The 24,182-nt window shown below is 36.0% G+C and overlaps 1 protein-coding gene and 1 long non-coding RNA gene across 6 annotated transcripts in view; one reads left to right on the forward strand and one right to left on the reverse strand.

Moving 5' to 3' along the window:
- The window catches only part of LOC134657883 (uncharacterized), a 485,626-nt gene that overhangs the window by 296,844 nt on the left and 164,600 nt on the right, over nt 1-24,182 (reverse strand). The gene's annotated exons all lie outside the window — the stretch shown is intronic.
- LOC134657799 (A disintegrin and metalloproteinase with thrombospondin motifs like) overlaps nt 1-24,182 on the forward strand; it is a 231,981-nt gene that overhangs the window by 150,566 nt on the left and 57,233 nt on the right. The gene's annotated exons all lie outside the window — the stretch shown is intronic.

Consider the following 24,182-nt stretch of genomic DNA (forward strand, 5'->3'; position numbering starts at 1 on the left):
ATTTAAAGGGGCATATGTACTGTAAAACGTTGTACTTACGACACACGTGCGAATAGGTAATTCGCAACCCGTGTTTCGAATTTCCTCTTTTCCGCACTTGTATCGTAAATAATGACTTCACATTATTTAAACACGTTAACCCATTAGTGCCTACACCCACTTTTTAGAACTTGGAACCCACCATTTTCTTAATCCTGTTAGGTAGATTTACTCTAGAAAATCTAAACCCAGCTGTACCCAATGGGCGCTAATGTGTTAATTAACATTTGCATTGATTAGCAAGATACTAAATTTAACAGAGGTTTGCGAAGTTTTATGAAAAATGGAATGGGTAACTAAAAAAACTCTACACTACAAAGTAGTGTAGCTACTTAAAATTATCTACCTAAAAAACTTTGGTTAAAAATAAATAATTAAGAACAGGTGACTTTCAATACACGTTGAATGTAAATAACCGCAATTTTTCACACAGTCATCAAAACAGTAGAGCAATTGACATTGACAAGGGTAGGTAAGTACTAAGTAGTAAATAAATCAATTAAACGATGTTTACTCTTTCGTCACTTATTATGTATAAATTGGCTGCCTTCTTAAAAACATCCGAAATAAAAGATTTGAAAGAATTAATCCTTGTTTTTATTTCTTTTGTATGAGGGCTTTTTGACATACGTAATTAATGGATCTTTCGTGAGATAAAATTGTTGATAATCAGTATTCTGAAAAATATTTATTTCACAAGTTTAAATAGGTACTAAAATAATATTTCGAGATATGTATTACGCTTCTTATTTTATTATACTCGTAGGTTATTAAAGTACAGCGTTTAAAGTAAAAGCAAAAAAATATCTAATTATATTTAAATAGGGTCAATGCGCTAGTTTTCGTCCACTTGACGGATGCATTATACCTACTTGAGACAAAGATACCTATCCTTATAAATAATCATCAATAATATCGACTACCGTAGGCATAATATGTTTAGAACAACATCACGAGAACTAAGTAGTTGCATTTGTTTCTGCCTCATACCTACTTAAATATTAAGGGACTTGCAAGAGGTAGTCACGTAAAAAGTAAAAGTGAAATGTCACAAATATGTCATTCATGTGAGTAAGTATGTCAGAATTATTACCTAGTCGACTACGTTTACACAAACCATTTTAAGCCTGAGCCCGCGATCCTATATAACTTTACGTGAGGAGAGGCCTTACTTGTATGTTTGTTAGTTTATGTTTGGGAATATGTAGCCTAAAGGCGGAAAAGCGGTTTATAATGACAGCAGTTACACGCCAATCCATTGTATTTAGAACAATACGGTACATGGCGGGAAGAAATTGATAACTCGAGATATTGTATTGAAGAATTTTGAACTTAAAATTAAATTGCATAAGGTTCAAATTTCTTCCATTTTTTCCCGCGAGTTATCAACTTCTTCCCGTTCCCGCCGTGTACGGAAAGTCAAGTACCTAAATAAGCGCTTTAACTCTCTTATTATAAGACTAAATAAGCGCTTTAACTCTCTTATTATATGAGAGTTAAAGCGCTTATTTACTTGACTTTAAGGTTAACTAAGTGTCAAGAAAACTAAGAAAAGAACATTTAACATTATTATTTTAAGCGTAAAAGTTCTAATTTCTTCAACTATTACTTCTTTGGAGACTGTACAGTCAGCAGCAGAAGTTGCTCAGCGGGCAAGGTGTTCAAAATTACCTTGACACGCTCTTATTCTCTTAACAATAAAGACGCGTCAACATAATTTTGAACACCTCGCTCGCTTAGCAACTTCTGTTGCTGACTGTACAAGTATATTATAGAGAAACATTATAAATACAAACGGTAAACCATAATAATTTCTTGAGCATTTGATTTGACTTCATTTCTAGTACCTATCAGTCGAGATGACGTTTTATTCGAAATGAAATGTCAATATTGCAAACAGTGTGATAAAATGCCGCAATGGCGGTCGTAACATGCGGTTCCTGAACACATGATAGAGAGCTTATAAATCTTATAATATGTGTCTAGATAAATCAGTGTACATATTTACGCATTATGTAGCGCTAGCGACCCGCCCCGGCTTCGCACGGGTTAACAAATTATACATAAACCTTCCTCTTAAATCACTCTATCTATTTAAAAAAAACCGCATCAAAACCGATGCGTAGTTTTAAAGATCTAAGCATACATACAGACAGACAGCGGGAAGCGACTACACAAACTACTATTAATCATTTACCTGTGTCAGACGGACACAGTAACTTTCGCATTCATTATTACATCCGTAGGCAGACGGCCTACGATACTTAACACAGTACTAACCTAATGCAATCGGACCATTATTTAATTGAAATCTAGAGTAGACGTCTATTGAGAAGAGCAGATAAAACCGCCGCGAGTTACGAGTATGACATCACAGTTACGTTCTAGCGGATCGAAAGTGAGATCGGACGTGAACGAAAGTGTACGTAGACGAGATATTCGAGAACGGACAGATCTTGGCCAGCTAACAAGCACACTTCTATATTCCAATATATCGTCAAGAGATCGCTTTTTAGCGAAAAGACCGCCTGTTGTTTACCTCTGCTTGTATTTCTGTTTTCTTTTGTATTGTCTTCTTTTATTGAGGTGTGCAATAAAGAGTATTTGTATTGTATCGTCCTCTGTACTCTATAGTATAGAGTCTATACCATCACTCTTAGCTAGAGATATACTTACAAATGTGTCCGTAAATGAGCCAAATCTATCAATGTATGATGGCAAATTGCAGAGATCTGTCCGAAGACTCATCTCGTCTGTACTTACCTAGTAATTCCTGCTATGATTTAATTGATTTGTCTGCAAGACAGATCTGAGATAATCTCTAATCACTACATAGTATGAAACAAAGTCTCTTCCCGCTGTCTGTCTGTTTCTATGTATGCTTAGATCTTTAAAACTACACAACGGATTTTGATGAGGTTTTTTTTAATAGATAGAGTGATTCAAGAGAAACCTTTATGTATAATTTTTAACCCGTGCGATGCCGGGGCGGGTCGCTAGTAAATAACTATTGTGCAGAAACGGAAACACAAAACTTCGAGAATTTTAAAGTTTGCGGTATAACCCAAGGTTCACTGCACAATGCTTTAGAAGGTGTCGAGTCTAGTTCCACAGTTAATAGTTCAATAAGGTTAATTATGAATAGAAATTTAATTTTATGTGAGCTTCCATGGAATATGGGCGCTTATAAAACTTATTACAGTTTGTCCCGTCTGCTCCGAGCCCGCTCTATGACGCGGGAAGTGGGCCACGCCCGCGTACAATTATTTGAGCCACATAAAATCGAGTTTCCATATTACGTGCCCGATGGCCTGGATCGAGATTACAACAGATAGTACAAGGCGCCATTTTGTACTACACTCATTACTCATTGACCGATGGTGGGTCTTATGTCTTTGTAATATGGTCTACGAAAGGTAAATGGGGGGTCCAGTTTGTTGACAAAATAGATTGCGAGAAATTTTGTCATTTTGGAGTAATAATTTACATAAGTAGTTGTTATCTACGTTGTTTTCCGTTACAGTTCAATAGACAGCGTTTTTACGTTGTAAATATAAAGTTTTTTGGGTAATGAAAATTTTACGAAATGGAATCCACGTGACTTTGTTTAAAACGAAAAAAAAAGTAAGTAGCATCTTCTATTGAACTTGGCTATTTCCCTCAATTAATAATACTAAAGCAACAATGTCGGAGATCGTGTCTTTTACTTTTTTTTGCTTTATTTCTAACAGATTGGCTACAGATATCTTGGTTTATCTTAATATCTTAGGTATCTTTGTATTCGTTATATCTGTAACTAGGTAGACGAATGAGAGTTTTACAAACAATAATATAAAAAATATTACGCATTTTAGTCTTCCGATTTCATTTAAAAGCTTAAACTCTACAAAACTATAAAGTTTCAGAAGGACTTTTGTTCGAATCCGGAAATATGATATTCCTATCAAGGAAAGTATATCTTGGCCGGCCGACTTTATCATGTATCGCGTGACATATTCCACATTTCCTTTCACGATTATATCGATTACTTAACCTTCACGATTATCGATATAAAATTATTAACTTTATATCTTAATCTGTTTGTGTGTCACTGTCGATGCATAATGAATTGTTAAAGGAATTGGAGCCTTGTTGGCATGAATTTAAAGTGACATTTAGCATATCACAATGTGAGCTTTTAAGTAATATTGAAATGTGTTTATACGTTGTAAGAATGTAGGTAATTAGGTTTGCGGCAAATGTCAGCTGCTATTGATTGTCAAGTTTTACAAAAGCCTTATATTAAAAAAAAAATGGAATACCACTATACACCAGAGATTTGATAACTTCTTGGTGTATTCCCAATTGTCCCCGTCGGGCACAGATGGGAATAGGTGTTTTCATATAAATCATTGCCATTTGTCCCAGCCTCGTGGTGGCGGTCACGTGGGGTGGGGACTAATGGGGAAACATCAGCTTCGTTGATCGTAAATATGGTAAGCAAAATTTGTATGCCTTTGTATACCAGGCCATATGGTTTAATCGGGTATTTGACTACTAGTCAAATCAGTTTCTTATTTCGAACTGTCAAAACGATTTTGCTACTATATACTATTTAATATGAAACACTAGCATGTGACGTCACAATCAAATTACCTACTCTTTATAGTTTTATACGGGTTTTAAAATATAAATTGTTTCTAAAAATTGCTACCTACTGTCCACGTTTCTCTACTAATCTTCTGGTGCTTTATTTCATGCATGTTGTAAAATAATATATTTTAAATTCAGTCAAATAGGTAGGTTATTGGAGTAAAGGAAATTACAAAAATATTTTATCAAAAAGCCTTTATTTATTTTATAAATACCTTTATAACAATTTTTTTATCTCATTCGAATCAGAATCAATACATGCAATCAATCAATTGCCTTTTTAGCAAGTCATTGTAACAATACCAATGACAAAAAGATAATAAAATTATGAACAAATTAAATGAACGCAAAATTGATTCTATCACAATATGATTTTAATTATTGTTCACAGTTTTGACACTGATAAAAACGTAATGACCTACATACCATTCATTGTTATCACATCAGGATATAGAAATAATCGAGTCGTAATCTTTTTTTTTTTACTTCCTGTCTATGGTCGATTGTTTCTTTCTAATTTCAAGACCAAGGTCCTATTGTCATTCGGCCAGTTTTATAATTGCACGAACAGGCACGAATGTGCAATTTTTTTATATACCTATTATGTAGGACAGCGGAAGTATATTATGTAATAGTAACGGTATTGACATTGTCTTGAACGATGTAATGTCTTCTAGATTATACTTTAAATTCTCGCGTTTTGTACACATATTTAACTACACAATCGGGTCTACCGCGATATATTTAGTTTCATTGTTTTTACCTTAAACTCCGACGTTTCAGCTGAGTTGCACAGCTGTGGTCACGGAAAGACTCAATATCACGGTAGACCCGTTTGTGTAATTAAATGTGTCTTGTAAATTACTAACTTTACTTACTACTATTTTTGAAGTGAAAGCTTCTTTAGCGGCGCTGTGCTCTTTTTGAGGCGGGGAAAAAATGTTAAACTCGAGACAGCGTAAGACGATCACGTGACCGTAAGATTTAGATGGCCACTCATTTGGATGGAATTTAAATCAATAAAGAAAAACTCAATGACATTACATGAAAAACTGTTACATGTAATGTCATTGAGTTTTTCTTTATTGATTTAAATGCCATATAGTGATTTTCGCTCTAACTGATATTAATATAACTCGAGTACTAACAGTGATGTGCTTAGGGGTTTCAAGTAATTAACGCTAACGCTAGATGGCGTTAACCTCAATTATACATAGTACATTTTGCACTAGTCATTGAGTTTTCACTTCTGCCGACATTCCCTGAGTGCAACCCGTTGTTTTTTATTATGTTAAATTTAAATACAATTACTTTAAGGGGCCTGGCAGTGCCCCCGCCAAGTCAAACCGGTATCGGTACTTATTAATAATATTCACAAATTTTTCTTATAAATCACAATTTTATGACTTGTTTTACAGCAGAAGGTTAACTTGAATTCGTTTTATTGCGCCAAAGCCTACTTTCAACATTCTACCAAATAGATACATAACTAACGTATTCAACAAATGAATGTCCTTTATACGAGCTCTCTAACCATTATATTGGTAATCTATTTAATCACCTCACAATTAATCAATCGATTTAATTTCCCTTTTCAACCATAGGCGTAAGCGATTTATCACAAAGATCACACCTTTACTAGCACTTTCATTCGCATTGTCAAAACGTCAGGCAACAAAAGATCGTAATGGTAGTCGTATAAATAAAAATAATAGTAATAATAGTCTATGGTGTTATGAAACCTTGTCAAACCTTATTGCGAGGGCCCATTCAGCTTTTGATCGGAACTATAATTAAAACCTACTATAAAATCGATTTTGAGATAAAGAGCTTTGATAAATTATGTTCTACTATTACAAGACAATTGAGTGATTAGAGAAATACGCAATCTCGTTTTATAGTTTAATAACAGCTGGAGATGTCGCAAAAGTTTCTTAATTTTGACGTAAGCTTAGTACCTAATTCTAATTTTCCTATACTTACTAATGTTGTAATGTTGCTAAAAGTTTGCCTAAATAAGACATTTTGTCAAACGTTACAGTAATAAGTACAAAAGAAACTATTTAAAAAAGGGTTCAACGTTAATTCTTCGTCAATTCTTATTGGTATGTCTTTCAAATCCTAGAAACAGTTTTATTACTAGCTCAATATTAATCGTTTAAAACGACATTAACAAGCTCGTAACTTCTACCTAACGAGATCGCTTCGTAATCGTATGTTGACGAATATCAATCGGCGACAGGAAGTGAAGTGAACTTGGCCTACTTTTTACAAGTTGCCGGCTGGCAGTAAAAGTTTTTAATATCTGTATTTGTGACTAGTAAATTATCGTTTATGGATACTTATTTTAAGTAGGTATATTTTGACAAACATGGCAGCCTAAACTATTAAAGGGCAGAGTAACGATAATTATCTCAAAATTAAACTTTTTGCTCGTTTTCTTAAAATAATGTGTTTCCTTACAGAATAAATAAATATTAAGTATAGTAAATTTTACACAAATTGACTAAGCCTCAAAGTATAGCTCAAGAAGGCTTGTGATTTGGGTAGGTACTCAGGCAACGATATACCTATATAATATTTAAATACTTAAATACATAGAAAACAACCATGACTCACGAACAAATATGTGCTCGTCACACAAATAAATGCCCTTACCGGGATTCGAACCATAGGCTTCATATGCAGGGTCACTTTTGACCGTGCCTATGAAACCTATGGTCCTGGGTTCCTGGCAAGATTTGTGTAAGGACCAACCGATCCTAAGTTGATCCTGACACGAATCTTTTTCCACACTGTTTCTACCAAGAACTTTACCAATGGACATGTCGCAGTCGGATCGTATAATCCGCCGTATTACATTACGGCTAGCCGTTTTACAAAACAGGGGCGTTTTGAAATGCGGCGGTTCGACGATTAGCCGGATTGAATTCGGCTGAATGAAAATCCGCCGGAATGTATTCGGCGCCATACGTTCTTCAACACGGCTAGCCGTAATGTAATACAGCGAGTCATTAGCCGCCGCTTTGACAGTTTTTAGTTCCCATTTTTAACACTCGTGGCGCTGCCTGACATAACAACAACAAACTATGAAAAACGCTGGGGTGTCCATCAAATCTGGAGTTCGTCGGACTGTTTCTTTTCAAAAAACATTTCTTTCGCAACTTAACTAGACGGAGCCCCGCTTTGCGGGGCTCCTATTTTTGAGCGGTTTGCCCTTCGGGCATCTGAAGCTACCTAACGAACCTAACCTACCTACCTATTGATTTAGTGAGACGTCCGTGAAAACATTACACTTTGGGGAAAAAAGCGAAATTAAATTGCAAACATTGTCAAACTCCGGCTACGTAGACGACCGAAAGAACTGGTCACTCTACAATCTAAATAGTAGATACGATGCGGCGAAACGTAGGCCGCCTTATTGAAGAACGTATCCCAATGACAATCCGGCTAATCGTCGAACCGCCGCATTTCAAAACGCCCCTGTTTTGTCAACCTGTGCCTGTTGTGGCTAGCCGTAATGTAATACGGCGGATTATACAATCTGACTACGACAGACACACAACTTGATCCTTCTTTATAATATCAGTACCAATTAGCACCTCGCTTCCCTTCATTGTACCAAATACACATGCATTGTTGTACGGTCATTGTCTTACATGCATTTACATACAAACGAATATATTTCTCATAGGATACGTAATAAATTATGTAAACAGACACACAATGTCATCGGTTGATTTTATCTTATGTACAAACTTATCATCGTTGCCATGGTATCTATTTAATACCGTGACCGATAGCCTAGTTGGTGATGACCCTAGGCGAATGGCCCTGGATTCGTCGCGGTAACGGTATTTATTTGTGAGATGACAAAATTCGATTTATTTTTTAATTATAAAAGGAACTCGGGACTTTGGATTTGAACCCAAGACCAATCAGCTCACTACCACCTATTCAGGTATGGCTATCAGCAACCAGAGTTTTTTTGAATAAAACAAGCAACAACGGTTGCACTCCGGGAGTGCCGATATAAGTGAAAATTCACCTCACTATGTTACCGACGCCCGGTAATACGATACATACGTTTAGCGGAGGTATTCTATTTATTTATTTTATATTATTATCATTCTCAAATAAGATCACACTTTCTCATTGACATGTTTATTTACATACTGCCATGACAACGTCAAATTATTTGAACATAGGTAAAGAGTCTTGAAAATGTCAAATAACATTGAGTTTTTCTTTATTGATTTAAATGCCATTTAAATTATGAGTGGCCATCTTACGGGGCTTACGGTCACGTGATCGCCTTACACCCCTTACGGTCACGTGATCGCTTTACGCTGTCTCGAGTTCATTTTTTCCCCACCTCAAAAAGTGCCCAGCGCCGCTAAAGAAGTTTTCACTTCAAAAAACTTAGGTGATAAGATTTTTCATTAAACTTTAAGTACGTAAACAGTTTATGGCAAAAAGATTTAGGGTCATACCTACATATAGATACACTGCTACTACTGTTATACATATAGGTACGTGCTCACAGATATATAATACCATATTTTATAGTAATGGTCAATCTTACACCAAGTACTTTCCTAATAGACATTTATAAATGCCGCTGGTCACATACCGGTCCCATTCGTCATTTGGAAAAACTCTATCTATAAGTAATTAATGATGTGATAGTGATATACATGTTATTCGACATACTCTATATATTCTCTAGTTGCTCACATAACAAGAGATAAAGAGGACATTATGTCATAGACAATAAATAATGGTGCAGTAAGTGGACTGCCTTGAGGCATTGAAAATTTGTAGGCGTTCCAATTCCACAAAATTACGTACCAACGCGTAATTATTAAATCACTTCACGTTATTACGTGAATATATATATATATATATATGTATATGTGTAGCTACTAGCTATCAGCAATTAAAATATCTGCAACTAATAAATTAACACCTTATATACTGTTCGGTTTTTGAACCGTCTGTCACGATGTATTCGGAGTTTAAATTACAGTAATTACGTACCTACAGTTTCCGTTCGGCGATTTTTACTGTCAACTGCTTTGTCAAATATTATAAAAAGAAACAGTGAGGCGCTTCAAATAGCAACAAACACTGAAGTAGTATGTCCAAAATTATATTGGTTGCGTCTTTCTTTTGTATTTCAACTCCGGGTCTCTCGACTTACGAACTTATTGAGAACACCTTGCTTGCTACTTTCATCCATATAATTTGTACTTAGCATAAATGTTGATAGTTACAGTTCTGTTCTCTATAGTTTTCTGCATTCCATATTAAGAGTGACATTAGCAGGCCCATTTAGGGATGTACAATACTTACAATAGAGGTTCGTTGACTTGATGCCTTATTTGTCACGTGTGATATGATATATGACTTAGATTATGGAGTGCTACTAATTAAAAGTGGAGCAAGTTTAATGGTTTATTTTATAATAGAAGGCGGTTCTAGGCCAAATTCGTTAATGCAGCTTCAGTTACGAATTTAAGTTTTTCATACATAACATCAAATACAGTTTCACTTCAATCCAACACATATGTAGTTTCAAAATGAGAACGAAACTCCTTTTTTAAGGGAAGTTAAAATTCCGTCGAGCTTGCTTCGGACTCTTAACTCATCCACAACCTTGATACATATAAATTATACATACCTACCTACACATTATGATAAGTGCAAGATTATTACCAAAACGCATCTTGAGATAGATCGATAAAGAGGATTTTTCCCACTGTCTTGCGAAACGAACCGGCGTGTTACTGGAGCAAGGTCACCCAAGATGGCCGCCAAGCCAAACAACATGGCGGCGAATGTCATAGACTTTCGCGCCAAATCCCTTCTGTCGGTCTAGCATGAGTTGCGTTCTCGCGCGCGACTCCATACATCTTGCGCGACTTCAAGTATGGACTCGCGCGCGAGAACGCAACTCATGCTAGACCGCTTGGTGTGTTTTCTGTATGAAAAGCAAGCGATTTAGAATCAGATATATTAGAGGAAATGTGGGGCTCACAAATATCTGATCGCGAATTTACGACTAGGTATATAATGTCACAGTGCCTGTTCAGATCTTCACTCTGGTTAGACCTGGGGCCCGTTTCTACAAAGCTTGTAACTTGTAATATAAGTGGAAGTCCCTTTCTAACAAAAGCTGTCAAAAAGTGACATCCGCTTGTATTACAAGTTACAAGCTTTTGAGAAACGGGCCCCTGAAAAGGTTGGTGGAGCCAAAAGTTGACCAATTAGGTAACGCGGATGATTGTTGGAGTGCGAAATTATACAGATTTTAGAGTATGTATGCGAATTCAGCAATCATGAGCTCAATCAGTTTAATAAACCAGATTGTTTAAAAGCGAAAACTAGAGGTTATACCTTCATGTTTCATTTCAGCGTATTTAATGGTTAATTTGAATGAGGAAATAATTCTAATTGCACAATTCATTTATTTCAATTTCATCCTTGATTATTTTTTTGCCAAAATTAGTGTAATACCTAGCTTAAATTTTAGCATTACAAAACTGCAATCTAGGTCAATATAAAAAGGCGAAAGAACCAATTGCGCTGATCAATTAGCGAAATTAAACAAAAGTATTTTCTGTTAGGTACTAATGGTTATTTGTTGTGTAACAAGGTCGTTTGACCGGACCTAGACTTAGTTGACTTACCTAAGTAGGAAAGTCAAGTGACTTATTGTTCTATGTCCCCTAGATGGGGCAGAGGGCGTCCACAGTAGACTTAGTTGACTAGTCAGAAAAGATATGATTGACAATTATTATTTTATGGAGTTAAAGGTCGGAGTATGATGTTACTACGGTTCTAAGATTTTTTTTTGAATCTTGTTTATGAATATAAGCCAATTTCACGTAAATTAGGGTTAATGGTGGGTTACAACTGTAGATTCTATCACATATTGTCGCCATCTTCAACCTTATTTTAAGACAGCAATGCTGATTTTCGCCTAGGATTGCAACCATTCAATATCTGCGTCAATCGTCAATATATTTTTCTTTCCATTCGTTTTGTAGGGAAATTTCCGTAAGGAGTGACCGCGGTATTCGGAAAACAAGATCCGGTCTAGAGAAGAGAACGATACGATATGTACTAGATACCAACTAGTTTAGATTTCAACTACTTACATATCTTTTGTAGCTCAATTCGGGCAACCAATGTCACTTTTACGTTAAATTAATCGTTTTAAAATCGTTTCAAAATCGTTTTGAGATCTAAAAACACATAACGAGACGTTGTGAAAATCGTTCAAGAGTATCTCCAGAATCGCGGAAATGTCAAATTTGACAGGCTAGATCTTAAAAATATCGTTGTTGTATCTTGGTGATGTCTAATAGATATTTAGTTCAAAATCCGAATCGGGCCCTGACTCGTTTTTAGCTCATTGCGTGTATTAAAGAAATGCCTTTGCACTTTGGGTTCAAAAACCTTAGTCGTCCCGAAAATCTACAGTTTAATGGCCTAACTCATAAACACCTGTCAAATTTAACATGCCGTTGATAATCATTTGTTTCAGTAACAGCAGATTAAAAAAAACAACGGGTTGCACTCAGGGAGTGCCGGCAGAAGTGAAAACTCAACGACTAGTGCAAAATGCACTATGTATAATTGAGGTTAACGCCATCTAGCGTTAGCGTATGTAACTTGAAACCCCTAAGCACATCACTGTTAGTACTCGAGATATATTAATAGCAATACCAGTTAGAGCGAAACTCACTAGATGGCATTTAAATCAATAAAGAAAAACTCAATGACATTACATGTAACAGTTTTTCATGTAATGTCATTGAGTTTTTCTTTATTGATTTAAATGCCATCTAAATGAGTGGCCATCTAAATCTTACGGTCACGTGATCGTCTTACGCTGTCTCGAGTTTAACATTTTTTCCCCACCTCAAAAAGTACACAGCGCCGCTAAAGAAGTTTTCACTTCAGCAAGATCGAGACGGACAGGCGGCGCGCGCGCCGGTACGTTCGGAAACCGAATGCTTTGTAGCCTGTGCTAGTAATGAATGTCCTGCCATATCACGAACTCGAGCTACAATGAAATGGTGTTTACTTGCGCAATGCTTTTGGAATTGAAACAATGGTATTAAAATTATAAGTAATAAATTAGTTAATAAAGAAATGTGTTCTTAGTTAAGGTCACATTCATTGACACTTGACTTTATCATTATATTTTTTACTTCGTTCGGTGCATTTAGTGTTAGTAGTTAGGTATTATAAAAATATTGGCCTAGGAGGGAAAAACTTTCAATTATCGGGTTGAGTTACTAGCATCTCTTTATAAAACAAACCACGAAGTAATTGCCCCTGTTAGAACACTTTTACCTACTTTTTAGGGTTCCGTACCCAAAGGGTAAAAAACGGGACCCTATTACTAAGACTTCGCTGTCCGTCCGTCCGTCCGTCCGTCTGTCACCAGGCTGTATCTCATGAACCGCGATAGCTAGACTGTTGAAATTCACAAATGATGTAAGTATCTCTGTTGCCGCTATAACAACAAATACTACAAATAAAATAAAATAAATATTTAAGGGGGGCTCCCATACAACGAACACGATTTTTTTGCTCTATTTTTTGTTGATGCTGCGGAACCCTCCGTGCGCGAGTCCGACTCGCACTTGGCCGGTTTTTTATAGTTTACAGTGAATATGGATACTATGTCTACACATTATTCTTTATTCTTATAAATTGCTCCTCGATTTGTCGAAGATAGGCGAGGTCTATAGTTATTTGTACAACAAGAGATCAAAGTTTGATATTTCTTCGAGTGCTTATTTTGAGTCCCGTGCAAGCGAAAGATTCTATACTAATTTAGAATCTTGAGCGTAGTAAGGGACTCAAAAGCGCACGAGATGTAAATAACTTTGATCTCGTGTAGTTCACAAAACTTTTCACCTCAGCAGTGAGAACATATTAGAGAACCCGAAAAATGTATTCCTTCTTCATCACTTACCTATTCACTCATGTTTGCTTAAGATTTACCAACAATTAAGTTTTCACCTCAGCAGCTCGAACAAGGGTACTTTGCTACTTAAAAACAGTGAGCAGAATGCGATTTTGCTCACTGAGTGAGCAAAATCGCATTTTGCTCATTTCGTCTCACTCAGTGAGCAAAGTGCGATTTTGCTCACTGTTTTTAAGTATCAAAGTACCCTTGTTCGAGCTGCTGAGGTGAATAAATAATTTATGAGACTTGAAAGCTAGCCAACGTTTGCAGTATGTATGGTATTTATTATATCATTTACATATTATCTAAAATACTAAATAAATCTTAAAACTACCATGTCCTCAGTTAATAATATAAATATTACAAAGACCAACACCGTCAGCCTTGCAAAGCGACTAGAAGGTAAATAAATAAGTAAACTAAACAGACGCAGGGACTGTTGTCTTGTATAGGTATTGATGCGAAACGCATTTGGACTGTTTCTGCCGTATTCGAACAATAAGATATATCAAATATTAGATATTGAAACGATATGGATCGGATATGTCAGTGTCAAACAAGTGTCAAACGTGACGTTTTTGTTTGAAGAAGCGCAAATCTTGGTGATGTCTAATAGATATCTACTTCAAAATCCGAATCGGGCCCCCAGTTCCAAGAGTATCGTAACGGAAGCGACAGGCGATAAAGCATTCTAGTGAAGGCTAGCCTAGACTTCGGGGCAACACTAGATTTGAGGTTTACGCAACGTGCGAACAAATTGATGATAACTATTATACACCGTGGGATTGAATATACCGACAGATATAATTACTTATAGTTACTCGAGTTGAATCAGTATGTATAAAAAAGTAAAGAATTGGGAAATCAAAAAGTGACATCCGCTTGTATTACAAGTTACAACCTTTTGAAAAACGGGACCCTGCAGAGTAGATAATCCGGATATACGAAATCTTTTTTACCCTAGCTGAACCGGAGACCTTCGCTAACGCTCGGTCAGTTAAAGGCGCCAAAAGTGACCTTTTTTGCCTTACGTGCTTACTTTAATAAGGTTACGTCATTTTAACACGAAACTCCTATGAACTCTATCATATTTAACAACGTTAAAAAAATTGCTTAGTACCTACATAATTATTACAAAAGGAAATTCTTTCAAATCAATATGCATCTCTGTAACACTTCTCGCAAGGTCGAAGTTCAATTGAGCAACTATAAGTCTGATATTATAACAAACTAAAATAAATCTTATGTTGTTTAACATAAGGTTAGAATTATGAAGTGTTAGCAAGTTCAATTAAAAAACAAGTTGATGTCTAATCCTTAAGAATCTGAAATGAACTTTCATCACTTTATTTTAAAATTTAAATTCCAATGTAGATAGTCTAGTAAACGACTAAGCTCATTGCAAAATTAGTAACAATCAAAATTAGACTCTAATTATAAACAATAAAGTTCACATTAGATTGAAACGATGTTTGATAAAGCAACCGTTGATAAGAAATGCCATTCCTATCGCTGTCTTAACGCGCGCGAGTTCCTTACTCAGAAAACCAGTATACAAGCGCTCTAGTTTCACTTACAGTTTATACAGATCTCGAGGTCAGATTACACTGTTTATTGAGCCCAAGAACTCGACTTGTATGTTTCGTGTAGACAATAGAACGAGCAATAGTGTAAGTAACTCGTTGGGCAAGGTCGTGGTTCAGTAGAAAGCTTGTGATAAGTTGAAACATTAGTGCGGCGGATATGCTAGATTGCAAGCTTGTTAATTTTGTATGTGCAAGAGACAATCGGCGCGATTCGGGAAATGAATTAGAGATTCTCTAGATATGAAATAGTAAAGATATGTGACGTTCGGGTCTATATCTGAATCCCTAAAGTCTTTTCTCCTATCTTTGCATTCCCTAATATTGTATCATAATGATCAGTTGTCCTAACACTAAAAACCCTAATATTGGTTTTCCTAATTATTGATTACTTATCCTAATGTTATTAAGCATATTTTCATTTTTGCGAGGATCGCAGTTCTATTAAACCTAACCTAACCCACTTTTGTGGCAGCAAGTTCTAAAACCTAACCATTTTTCAGAACCTTACATTATGGAAAATAATCGTTATGACAATTGATCGTTAATAGGGCATGTGCCCATTAGGACAAACAAGTTAGGGCAAGTGAGTTTAGGACAAACGTTGTTAGGGATTCAGAATGACACCCGTGACGTTCCACGTCAAAAGGTACCTTATGGCGGCTGGCGCTTACGTCGCTTAGCGGCGCAATAATATTATTGCGGCGCCATAATGTACCTTTTGCCGTGGAAGGTCACATATCTTTACTATTTCATATCTAGTGTATATCTAATTCATTTCCCGAATCGCGCCGCAAGCTTTATCAGCCGGGCTAGCACATGATTGGCGCGACAGTATCTCGCGGCGAGATAGACTACCCGTTTCTCTTTTATTGACATAGTAAAAGATGGACTTTATTATAGAGCCTTTATCACGCATAATACGATAAAATAACATATGTCACAAACAGCGGGCGCAGCATGGTTCCATTTTATCGCCGGTCATTGTGCCCGTCACTTTCGCACTTACATACTTGTTAGAACGTGGCAGGCATGGTAACAAGCGATAAAAATGCGATCGTGCTACCGCCGCCGCCGAACTAGCACATGATTGGCGCGACAGTATCTCATGGCGAGATAGACAACCCGTCCCTCTTTTATTATTATAGTTAGAAAAAGCGCCAACCATGTGCTAGCCCGGCTGATACGCTATTATATCGTATCGTATCGCGCGATAAACGCCAAGGCGTTTTATACTGCAGCAGAAGCGTCGAAGCGTATACATCCAATCTATATCGGACATTTAAATAGCCTTATTTATTTTAATGCCTCCATTAGTTTGTTGCACAACTGCTTTCTCAGTTTCCTGCTCGGTAAATCATAGTTACCATCAATTGTTGTAGGAAATTGCGTAAGTGTTTAATCTAGTTTATTCGTAGCCCTAGGCTAGACTACGCTAAGCTTGCCTGACTTGAATAAACTTTGTTAAATTTTACTTATTTCCTGGTTTCCGATTAAGCTAAAATTTACAATAGTACCTATGGTAAATATCATAATACAGTCGGCATCGAAAGTAAGGTATTAGACTTTGAGTCTAAATTAAGGGAGGTGGGACGTAGAATTAGGGAGAGGACCTCTGATGCTCGCGCGGGTTCGTACCTGGTGCAAAGGCTGGCCATCGCTATCCAACGTGGCAACGCGGCAAGTGTCATGGGCACCTTTGCACCCGGTACAACTCGCGGAGGTCTTTTAGATTAAAATATTGTAATATTTAGATATATTTAAGTTATTTTTGTATGATATTTTATATACCATTAACCTTTTGTATAATTAAATAAATAATATTATTTTTAGCTTAAAAAAAACAATAAATTAAATAATAATAGTGTGTTATAATAATGTAATAGCTTAATAAAAATAGATATATCTCAATATTTAGAACAATTAGACTACGCTTGATAGTTTTTAATGTAAACTGTAGAGGTACGTGTTATAAGTATATCACTATACGGAAAATTATTCGAGGTACGCATACCTAATATGCGTAAATTCCATCCTCTAGAACGATGATTTTCGTTTTATCCTTACCCGGCACTTAAACTATCTCATAGCAAAAATTATCTGAATCAGTTCAGCCATGTACCCGTGAGATATAGCAGACAAGTCAACTGACAGAGTTACTTTCAACTATGTAACATAAGTAGATATAGTCCTAGTGTGTGCTGTGTGCTTCAAACACAAGCAAAAAACTTTGCAATGAATCACATAACTACTCGTATTGCCCTATCTGCCTTAATAACTTTCAAATAAACAATAATTCACATCATTAGTTACATAACTGAGATGATACTGATACACAAAACTCAATAACGTAATAACACCGTAATGAATACAATCGATGATATGTAACGTAACAATACGATTCAGGGTTGAGATTCCAGTTGGTATTAAGGAAAGTGTAACTTAGCTAAACCAGTGTAGAAAGATCTATACAACAGTAAATTTCTGTGAGCCCCGCTGGGTTTGTATTATTTGTATGTTATTTCGTCTAGTCAGAGCATTTTCAGAGGCTCTCCCATCAAGTAAAAAAAAATCTTTAATTCTTTTAGGTCAATTATTTACGTATTAAAACATTATTTTACTTAGTAGCCATAATTTTGTTTTATTCCATTAAAGTAACTCCTATATTTATCATGTTTTCTATGAGGTAAATGTGGTTAATTGCGTCATGGGGCTATTCAGTCTGCTAGCGTTTTTCTCGAACAGCGAACAAAATTGATAATTTCATCGACAAAGCAGCGATTGCTTTTAGTTTCAGCAAACAAAAGTAGATGGGATTTTCCCTCTACGATTGAAAAGCAAAGAAATATACGCTCATGGACGGAATAGTCCCTATGACGGAATTAGGCACATTTACCTTATAGAAAAGATAATACCTTATAGAAAAGATGATAAATATAGTAGTTACTTTAATTGAATAAAACAAAATTATGGCTACTAAGTAAAATAATGTTTTATTTATTGAAAATAACAAATTTTTTATACAAGAAATACCAATTTTACGAAAATAAAAATATGTAGTTATTTGACTTATTTGTTTTACAAGGGGCAAAGTTGTTGTTTAACCGCTCGTGCTAATATTGATACCCGAACAAGCGAAAGATTCGAAAATTGAACCACGAGCGTAGCGAGTGGTTCGAAAAATCGAATCTTGAGCGTTGCGATGGTTTCAAAGCACGAGGGTTCCTAAAAAAAAATTGCCCCCGAGTGAAGCACAAAATTTTTCACCACACCAACCCGAAGCAAATTATATTAAATGTAAGATATCAAACAAAATCAAACCAAATGAATGTTATTAAATAATTATCATCCAAAATCATCATTTAAAAGTCAATTCTACCAGTAAACATAAGAAAACAACTCAAAATTTGCATTTGATTACTTTGCCTCACATGTGAATAAAATGCAACTTTGCTATCAGTTTTTGAAGTGCAAAGTATGCCTTTCCGAGCTGGTGTAGTGAAACATCTATTTTCTTTTTTAAATCATTTCAGGTAAGAATTTAACTAATATACAGGGTATTTTGCTACCTATGTCTAATTTTACTCTGAAGGGTATATTGGATATGTAGGTTACACTGAATAAATACTACGATCAGTCAAGCGATGTTAACAACGTTCATTCGTAATGTTTTTACAATTTGTTTTTATTTTATCGAAAGCGAATCTATTGTAGAAACAACAATAACGCGGAAACGTGTATCGATTTGTCGAACAAGGTATTCTTTAAAATGTTACATTTGGAGAATAATCAAGTTATTAGGTAGTTATAGAATGGAAACATATTCGCCATTTTGAAATCCATTGTTTTGCATTTTGTTTCTTATCTTAGAGGAAATAGAATCCGTGGAAGGTTAGTCAAGGACGATATTGATATCAATACCTGCCATATTTTTCACATAGCTTGGGTACGGTGACAGCTGTCATCTTGCATTTTTGCACATTTTTCGTTTTAAGGTAATTGTATAAAGATGACGGCTGTTACCGTACACAAGCAATTTGAAAAATACGATAAGTAGACATTTTCGTGCCATAGAGTTAGAATACTTAGATAGGCACTTGGGCAGGTACCTATAAGCGGATGTAGCTTTATTTGACGTTAATAAGCGCATTGTAATATGCCTACTTGAATAAACTATCTATTATCTTATCTTAATGAATCTCTTATCTTATCGAATGTGTAATCTTCTTATTCCTGTAATTTATTTCGTGCTCTACCTGTTTTAAAAGTTTTCTGTTCTTTATATCCTGCTACCCCAAGGTTGTCTGGAAGAGATCGCTTACAGCGATAAGACCGCCTGTTGCTACCTTTATTTACACTGTAAATCTGTTATTGTATTTTTCTTTGTGGTGCAATAAAGTGTATTTACTTACTTACTTATTTGTAGATGGGGCTGTAGGGTATACTTTGTTTGGTAACTGAAATGTCAAACGTTATCACCTCATAACAGTCATAACGTAGCGCATAATGTAGGTACGGGGTCGTATTGCGCTATCTATTTCAGCTGTCAAATTTCGGGCTACAATATTTTGCGTTTATTTACATGTTTTGCTTGTTGCACAAAACCCTAGTTCGTAATATTATGCTTGTATGAAAAATTCACACTTTTCTATGGAATGACTGGTGTTGCCGCCATATTTAACTTTAACCAGTTGTTTCAGGCCAATTCGAATGTACACTGACATCAGAAATGATATCTGAATGATGTAATTTAGTTATTGTGCGTCTCGCTCTCGCCCGCGCCAATATACACAGGATACGAGATGATTGCACGACAGCTGAATGACATCAGTGTAGCTACCACTAGTTTGGCACTGAAAAATAAAAGTCATCGAGAACGTAATTTACATTATATGCATCTCGCTCGTACTCGCATATTAGTGCGAGCGAGATGTAGGTATTAGAAAGTAAATTACGTGCTCGATGGCGTATATGTCAGTTTTGACACTGTCAGTGACTCATGGTACGGGCTCAGTAAAATATAATTCTGACTTCAGTGTACGTACGGTCGTCGTTATCAAATATAGTCAACTTAAGTATCTTTTGCTAGGTACAGTCAGCAGCAGAAGTTGCTAAGCGGGCGAGGTGTTCAAAATTACCTTGACGCGCTCTTATTGTCTTAACAATAAAGTGGCGTCAAGATCATTTTGAACACCTCGCCCGCTTAGCAACTATTGCTGCTGACTGTATTAGGTATGTATAAGTAACGCATACGAAGCCGAATATAATCTAATTACATTTATAAAGATATAATCAGCGCCGTAGTTGTGAATGTTACATAACTTTGACATTTAAATATGTATAGTATGTAGTTACATGCCAAGACTGTTGAATAATCAACTCTAATACAATAATTATAATAGATATTTTCGCTTAATCGGAAGGAAGTTACTTTCGTTGCGATTATCATATAATAACATCTTAAATAGGAATATAAAGAGTGTTATGTTAATTTATATTGATAATGCTTCATTCATTATTGCCTACTACGAACAAGTATACAGGGTGATACGGACGTAATAGAGCAAGATTTTTAATAACCTTAAGCGGATATAGTATGTTACCTAAATGGATCAGTAAATCTTAGGATAAAATTAACCCTTTAATGGACATTTACTAATTTAGAAAAATAATATTCGAAAGTCATTAGCAGTAACAAGGGGGCTTAAAGAACTTAGGTTTCTCCATAGCCGCTAATAGGTCCATCAGGTGCCATTTTACAATTTCACCCTGTAGATAAAATAGGATATTGTGCTTCAACGAGACCTTATAATTATAACTAAGAATCATATATGTAGGTGAATACTTATAACACCATCTAGCGAACAATTCATGCATTAAACTAAACATTTTCCTGGCAACTGTCATATTATTTGCGCCGTGTGCGTGGCAGTCCCAACAGCATCCTACGAATGATAGCGGACAGGGTTGACTGTCCCTACTTGTTGCACTGTGAGGGATTGCATTCCCCCATCAGTGTTATTTTGTTTAAATTTTTTGCTGTACCTACTAACCCCTTAGTTTGTAAGCTCTACTAATAAAAATATGTGTCCATGTCGTACACGAAATAAAATATTCATTCATTCATTCATTCATTATGGGGTTTTTTGTACATGTGGGTCACCCTGTATGAATGGTTATTGTACCTAGTGAAAAAAATTTGGAGTGTAGGCATAATTTATGCAAGTATTTAATGCAATGTCAACAGGGCTGTCACAGCTTAATTGTATGTTATGTAAATACTGTCAAGGAATCTATATTTAATTATAGCTTGGTGTATGTGTATTTACGTGTTTTTTTTGTTAGATAAGCAAATATAAACTTTATTTCAATACCTACATTGAAGCGGCCCACTGATTCAAGCCCTTGCTACACGGTCGCCGACAAGCCCCTCAGACCGCGTGACCTTGGTCTGGACGGACCGTGTAGACAGTTGTTTCCAACAAAATTTGACCAAAACTGACCAAGGTCAGACCAAGGTCAGACGGTTAGAAGGCTTGTCGGCGACCGTGTAGCAAGGGCTTAACAGTCCGGCGAACGGTATCGGCCTGTCAGTTGTTCGGAACTGTCAAAATTTTGTTCTAACTGACAGGCCGATACCGTCCGGCGGACTGTTAATCAGTGGGCCCCTTAAGGTGCTTTGTTATGAATTATGACAATATTAGTTTTTTGGCATTGTAGACAGAACAGTCTTCATTCTAAATTTTAGTTTGTAGGTATACCTACAGTCAATCGTTAACGCTCCGTACCGTAGCGTATAGCTATAGTCTTTATCTCTATCACTCTTCCACACGAGAGTTGCGTGTCGTTTGAGTTTTTTTTAAAACCCTATGCATGTAAAGACTGTAAACATGACCATGATGACCGTGCCTGTACCTCGGAAGTGTCAACCCTATTAATCATTGACATTCACAGCTGTCAAAGTTATATAACACTAAGTAGATCAGTCGGGCGAGGACATCGGACAATGCGGACGGACAGACAGACGGACGGACAATGGGATTTCCGGTTATTAATTGATTATCGGATTTGAATAGACAATGTTTCTATTATAAAGATCAGAGTAACAAATGTTGATGTGTTGATTTCCTGCTCAAACAGCGGCCATTCTAGGGACATCGAGCAGCAAAAGTGCATACACACTTGATTGATGTATTCCATTTATCAAGTGTGTATGGACAAATAGGGAGAAGTTTTCAAAAAGCTGGAAAAGTTTTCGGAAATTTCAGAAAAGTTTCACAAGATATAAAAAAAGGCATTTTAATCGGCATAAAAAATAGGTAAGAAGTTTCTAAAATACAATAGTATATAATATGTCAAAATTTCGCAATTTTGGAACCCATCCGACGGCATTGGCTTTTATCGAATAAATAAATAAATAAATAAATATTATAGGATATTATTACACAAATTGACTAAGCCCCACAGTAAGCTCAAGAAAGCTTGTGTTGTGGGTACTCAGACAACGATATATATAATATACAAATACTTAAATACATAGAAAACAACCATGACTCAGGAACAAATATCTGTGCTCATCACACAAATAAATGCCCTTACTGGGATTCGAACCCAGGACCGCGGCTTCACAGGCAGGGTCACTACCCACTAGGCCAGACCGGTGGTCAATAATAATTAATTGCAAACTTTAGCTTTACATTGCTAGTGACATAACCTGAGTTAATACTCAGGTATAGGTAATCCTATTGCTGTAATGACAAATGTCTCGATTTAACATTAAGCCCCACTTGCACCATTACACTAACCCGGGGTTAACCGGTTGAACCTGGAGTTACCATGGTTACCAGTACAATTTGACACTTGGTTAACGGTTTAACCACTTAACCACGGGTTAGTGGGATGGTGCAAGTGGGTCTAAGTAAGACATCATCATCATCATCATCATCTTCCTCGCGATGTCCCGGCATTTTTGCCACGGCTCGTGGGAACCTGGGGTCCGTTTGGCAACTAATCCCAGGAATTGGTGTAGGCACTAGTTTTAAGTAAGACATGTGGAGTATTAACCTCATTATCTACTAAATAAATAAAAGAAGGATGGCATTTTCTTTCCTTCCTCAATATTTTAAAAGCAATACGCAGAAACATACTTCAAAATTATGACAACAAAGATTTATGTGTATTTTTAATGTTCCTATAACACTTCGTTCAAGTACTTTCAATTTACATGTTTTACTGTTAAAAAGACAAAGTACTACAAATATTGTCGACACGGTTAAACCTTATTGCAATGGTGTAAGACCTACATATAGTCACTTACTTATGTACCAGGAGAAAGGTATGGCTACTGACCGACGCCAAGGTTTTCAACTTTTGTAGACTTTAAACAATACAACGGATAACTATCACAACCTCCTACATGCATCAAAATTGCAAATAAATTTATACTTTACGCAAATGACACAAGGTTTTGATTTGTGAGACGGGTTTTTATGTATAAGGGCTTGGAGAAGTTATGAGAGTACCAATACGGATGTTATGGATTGGTTCGTGACTGCGAAATGTCAATTTAATTATTGGTTTATGAACTACGGTGCTTTTGTTTACTTACATGCTTTTTTTGTTTTATTCGTCAGTAAATGTTTCGTTTATGGAACTGTATTGAAATCATCTTAAAAATCATTGTTCAAAATGTTTTTACACTAAGTATAATTGCTAAATTAAGTATAGTCGCCGTTAGTTTTATCAGAGCGTAAGGTGTTTTCAAATATCGGAATCAAGTCTATGTTTAGTTATTTTTCATCATCTTGGCCGCTTTCATGTCTATTAGATGTTATTACCTATTAATAGGGCTATAAGAATCGATAAATTGTAACTTACGTAAGTGATGATATTGTGGCTATTACGTCACGACTGACTCCAAAGATGTAGAATTCTGTTAT

This window comes from Cydia amplana, chromosome 21, assembly GCF_948474715.1.
Source record: "Cydia amplana chromosome 21, ilCydAmpl1.1, whole genome shotgun sequence".
Taxonomy (NCBI): Eukaryota; Metazoa; Arthropoda; class Insecta; order Lepidoptera; family Tortricidae; genus Cydia; species Cydia amplana.